The sequence below is a fragment of the Pinus tabuliformis genome, chromosome 3_2 (genome assembly GCF_031772625.1).
Source record: "Pinus tabuliformis cultivar Carrire ecotype Pingquan chromosome 3_2, CPIR1, whole genome shotgun sequence".
NCBI lineage: Eukaryota > Viridiplantae > Streptophyta > Pinopsida > Pinales > Pinaceae > Pinus > Pinus tabuliformis.
The window spans coordinates 530,175,098-530,181,097 of NC_142302.1; positions in this window are offsets into that span (position 1 = coordinate 530,175,098).

Here is a 6,000-nt window from a genome sequence, read left to right on the forward strand (position 1 = left end):
CACCACATGTACAACATGTACACATCAACGACGAGGAGAATTTTGAGGATGGAAAAATTCCTTGAAGTTTAAAAACATTGGCGAATCTCACTAATCCCTAATATGCAAACTATAAAATGTGTATTGATATATTTGTCAAATTATTCAAATTTATAATGATTTTACATATAGTCTCTATATAATGTTGGAAATTTTTAAGGTAAAATAATTTTATATTCTAAAATTTTGGGTAATCGTCTTTTATAAAAATTGCAAATTGGCTAATCTTATTTTGTGGAAAAATCAGGGAAAATTAGCCCTTTGGGTGAACAATAGCCCCTAAAATTTTCCATGATCAACAGTATTACACATCTAGAGACCACACTATCTCTACCAGGAATCCTTGCTTATAGTGTCTTTCCTAGGCCTCAATGCGTGCATCCACAACCCAACTCTTAGGTCGGTGTCCCTTTCCACTATCCATGTTTGTCTAAGAATGTCTCAAATCACACTACTTTCATTATGCTAATATATCCTTCACCATTTTCTACCATAACATAAACATAATAATAATTATAAGCACATAATATCAAAATCATATCCACATGATACTAACCTCATAGATCTTTGAGGGCTACTCTACCCACTTGATTCCTTATGAAAAGAGGAACCATTTCATGCCATTTATCTACATAAAACAATAATTTTTCCACAAGAATGATCCCTAACATCCTTGTCAGATAATGGAATTCATACATACATGTTATAAACATTTTTGTGCCTTGCAGCATTGAGCATGAAATGTCCATAATCTAAGGGATCCAAAGTCCCTAAACATGTTGTTCCTACCCCTAGAGGAATAAGGCTAACAAACCACAACAATTCTCAAAAGTTCTCCACCTGAAACTGCTCAAAAACAAGTCAATTCAGGATCATGTCAAATACTCCACTGACCATCTGCGCTGAATGTCAATGGCTCCACTGGCTACGTGCGCTGAATGTCAACTCCAACACTAGCTACCTGCACTGAGTGAGATTGGACAAGTGGCAGACTCATTCCTGAAGGTGTCAGAACCCAGGAAGCTTCCAAAATGACACTTGTCGCAGGGAATTCGACTGGTGATGAGTAAGAGGTTCCAAATCTCCAAGTGGAAGCAAGAACCTCCAAGTGGACTCAAGAACTGACAGAGGGAGAGGACACTAGTCAGATCTCAAGCTGACTCATCCTCTCTCCAAACATCTATATATGGATCTCTCCTCCATGAGATCTAGAGGCTGGAATTTTGTTATTGCAAAGAATTGTTGTTGGTTTGAGACTGGAATCATTGGGTGCTTAATGCTTTGAAGGGGCTGAAGATAGGAATTCCATTTGCTGGGAAGGAGATGCTGGATTGGAGCCCTCTGGGTTGTATCTCTTCCTGAACCTTGTTATTCATCAATAAAGCTATCTTGGTTTCTCCTATATGTTGATGTATTTTGATGTATGAATGTATTAGTATATTTGGTTTATTTCTAATCCTAAACTAGTTATGAATGTGAACATCTGTCTTTGTGTAGTGTTCTTCTCTTGTCGCAAGTAGCTGTTCTCTTGTGATCTTGCAGGAAGCTGTAGCTGGATAAGAAAGAAGGGAAGTAGCTGTGAACACCCTAAGAGAAGGGAGATTGGATCGAGGGACAAACGGAAGACAATGGTAAGTCTATTGATCTCTCTTCTTTCACATTTCATAAAGGAAGAAACCAGTGTAGCTGTACTCGTTTGTTGCTAAGGCACTGTCACACCTTAGGTGGATAGGATCGTCCTGCATAGGCATTTTTCCCCACAACAAATTGGCGACTCTGCTGGGGAACTTGTTTAGTCATTTTTATTTGTGTTTCTATCATTTGTTTGCATCATAGACTTGACAGCAACATTCGAACTGCATCTTTCCCGGATGCAAAGTAGAAAGTTGATGCTTTGATCCAGTTGCTGGACTTGTCTATGATCTGAACAATGGATTCACGAATGATTGGATGATCCTTGTGATAGATCTTAGTAGCTTTCAAGGCATCCCTTTGATTATACCTTGCTTGTGTTTCTGATTTGGCCTGAAACTATTTAATTTTGAGCAATTTGTGACCCAGAACCCAGGAGAAACAAGAGTTTCTCCTTCAGCGCAACTGCTGTGAAGGCAGTCTGCATTTCAACGCAGGTCTCGTGAAGGCTGCCTGCACTGAATGTCAAACCCACAGTGTTAAGGTTGCGTTGAACCATTTTGGCCTTGTGCAGCTAGGGTTGTCTGCTTTCTGTTGCCCTGTTTTGATCTCTGTTTTTGCAGCCTTTAACCAGCATAGGTACCAGTCTGATAACTCCTTTTCTTTTCTTGAATTCCGCCTCCTTTTGTACAAAAAGACTGTGAGTGTTTTTATGTGTTTGTGGCATCATTTCCAGTTTTCCTTTGCATGAGTAAAATAGTCATCCTGTAGCCTTTGATTCAGATCTGATTGATTGTGATCTTAGAAGAGAGTTCATTGGTTGTTTGCAGATTGATTATAGATTTACTTTTGCTTATTGGTTTGAATTTGTCTCTTTTAAGTGTCAAAACAAGTCTTTATTTTGAAAATCGTTAGGTAGTGTAATCTCTTCTACCCTCTCTGATTTCGAAAAAGTGAACTTGTTTATATTGATCATTTAAAAGCAAATTCAAAGTTGTACAAAAAGCTTTCTTTGTAGGCATTCAATACTAAGAAAGCGGAAAACAAACACCTGCATTGTGCATTTTGCATTTGATAGTTTGCATGTTGGATTTAGGAAAAGTGCATTAGAGTATGCTGATTGCTCTTTGAGAAAAGATGGTGTCTTTCTTTTCCCTTAGTAGCTAGGATTTTCAAAGTTGAAAAGATATAAAGCTTGCTTATCATCTTTAGACTGCATTTAGGAATTTGTATCATACATCTCGTGGTGAACCTTGAAAGGCAAACTTTAAAAAGATCAACTTAAAATAAATTGAATGAACTTAACAACGCTTTGTAACATAACGCACAACATAGAGGTCTAGGCTAGAGACGTGTTCCGGCGTCCTTAAGCCTAGTGACTGTCGATCTCGTGGAAGGTGGGTGATTCCTCCTGAGGGACGATAGCGCTAGTATGGATTGTGCTCCCACGTACCGTCGCGTATATATTGGGAGACCCCTATAGGCATATATCCTTTATCCTTAGGAAGCCGTGTCGGACGCCCTACTGATCGCAATGCAGTGAACACAGCATTCACGAAGATCGACCGCCCGTACCCTAAAAAGTATTTTGCGGTTTTGCGAAAAGTTTGGCACACCCTCTGCCTAGAACTCCAGAGCAGTTCCTTTCGGCCTTTTTCAGACTCTATAACAGAAAATGTCCATCTGAGCATTTGTCACTTTGGGCTCGTTAAAACATCGAAGGAGACTAGAGTCATCTTTAGCTTTTTCTTGACTCTTTAAAAGTGAAAAAGCAAGCTGTGTCTAAAAGCGTCTAAAAATTAATTTAATTCGAAAACGCACTTTCCCCTTGTGTATTTTGGTTGATCGAGTAATCCGCAATCGTGGAAGAAAGTCAATTGAAACCCCGTCGTTTGCGGAGGCTTACGAGTCAACCGTCTTTGTCTCCGGAATCGAAAACAGTACGGACAAAGCGAACTCGTTTAACCGGTTCAAAATCTCCTATCAAAGTTAGAACAAGTGTTCCGACAACATCTGAGATTCCGGTCACTCCAAAAATTTCTGGAAACCCTGCCTCTATAGAAGAAGTTCAACAGCCACAGAAGGACAGTAACACTGATCCTAGTCTGGGGGCAAATACTTGTGCTATTGAACCAGTTCCATCTGTAACCGGTTCAGAGAGTCTTGCTCTTCAAACAACTCTCGCTGTCGATTCAACCCCTTCCTCGGCACCAGAAATATTTTACGGACCTAACGGTCTTCCTCTTCCACCGGGTTTGATTGCGATAGAGGAAATTGCAGAAGATCCGCAAGCAAGTACTCCAACCCATTTTGGAGTCGGGGTCACTCTATTTCCTTGATCAGAAGTTAATCCACCAGAAGTGGAAGTTCCTGTACAATCGCTAGGAAATCTATTGGATAGACTCAAAATGTCTGAACAACTGTCAACATCTAGGACTGTGTCAAACGACACAGCGACAGTAGAAGCCCCTGCCGTCACTCCGACAATGTTTGTCGGCATACCTTCTGTCCCGACTAGCTTGCAACAGCTAGAAGGAGTCCACCAAGGGACTATTTCGACAGTGTGGTCTGTTCCAGTTTGTTCATCCGGAATAATATCCGGCAACTCTTATGTTGAAACTCGCCAGATTGATCCATTTGGAGGTCAATTTGGGCAATCCAGTCCCCAAGGACAAACAATCCCCTTGAGTTCCAGATTGCTACCGTATGGGGGGCAGTATGCCCTTTCATTACCCCCTCCGGGTGGGTATCCGTACGGGAGTTCACAACAGTATTCAGGTTATACTGGAATTACATCAAGTGGTTGGGTACCTATGCTACCTCAACAACCAAGGGTTGTATATTCTATGCAACAGTGTGTACCTATGTCGAACATCTTAACCACACCAGCTATTGTGACAGTCTCGCAGGTTCAAACGTTGCCTGTTGTATGTCAACCTCATATTTCTTAGGTTGTAATGCAACAGCCCCTTGACTCCGGGTCACAACCACAATCACCAACTGGTGGGGTGACACAGGTCCAAACGGGTACAATTACCCCACACCTTGGTCCAACAGTTAGTATAGCACAACAGAACATGGCTTCACAACCGTGGCTGGTGCAATACCAACAACCACAATTCCAACAAGCGTACCAAGGTTCTGAGCAGCAGATCTTTGCGAATAGTGGACAACCGTATATTCAAAACGGTCAAAACCAACTGCTTTACGGTGGTCAAGTCCACCAACCGTATCAGTCATACCAACATCAATTACATTATGCTGGTATGCAAAGACCCACTGCTCAAGCGATTCCATCGTACCCTGGGTACGCTTCACCTAACCTGAATCAACAGTTACCATTCGTGGCAACTTTAGAGTTACCTGATTTACACCGGTTAACCAACGATCCAATTTCTTACACCCCTTGGTGGCCAGCGATTCCTCACAAACTTCCATCTGATATTCCTAAATTCAATGGAAATCTAGGCGAAGACCCATAGAATCACGTGATGACTTTTCATCTGTGGTGTTCATCAAACACCCTGAATGATGATTCGATAAGGCTTCGCCTTTTCCAGAGGACGTTGACGGGTCCAGCGACAAAATAGTATATTGAATTACCTAGAGCCTCGTTCGACAATTTTAGCTCCCTAGCCATGACTTTCTTAACCCATTTTCAATTACCGATAAGGTATGAAACAAGAACAGAAATATTAACCAACTTCAAGCAGACAACTGCCACTCATATATCCGATCATATACATGAATGGCGTCGTCATCGTAGGATGGTGAAAACATACGTTTCCGATCAGCTGTTAGCTGAATGGTTTATAAAGTCGTTACTTCCTGCTATAACAGAAGAGGTGGCAAAGGGGGGAGTCGTAACAGAGGAGCAGGTTATTGCTCGTGCACAGTATCTAGACTTAGTTTACACTCAGTCTGGCATGCTCTACGATAAAATACCTGACACCCCTAGACCAGAATTTTCAATTCCTCCTCCTCCTAAATCAAATAGTGACTCTCATGTCGGAGATGGCGTGATTGGCACGGCAAACGCGAAATCGACAAAGGCTTCGTATAAGAAAGCCCATAAGAATTCAGATCAAAATGCAAGAGAAGAAATTCTTGCTTCTGAAGTAAATGTCGTATCAGCAGATAAGGGCAAAGAAACCAAACAACCAGGGAGCAAGAAGAAGCAAAACAAAGGGAAGAAGAAGAAACAGGGTGAGTCATCTCCTGGAAAAAATTCTTCAAACCCTCCTGGAAATAGGAAATATCCATGTCAAATACGTGATGAGGAGGATCACCGGACAGGAAATTGTCCATACAAAGCTGAGCTTAGAAGGT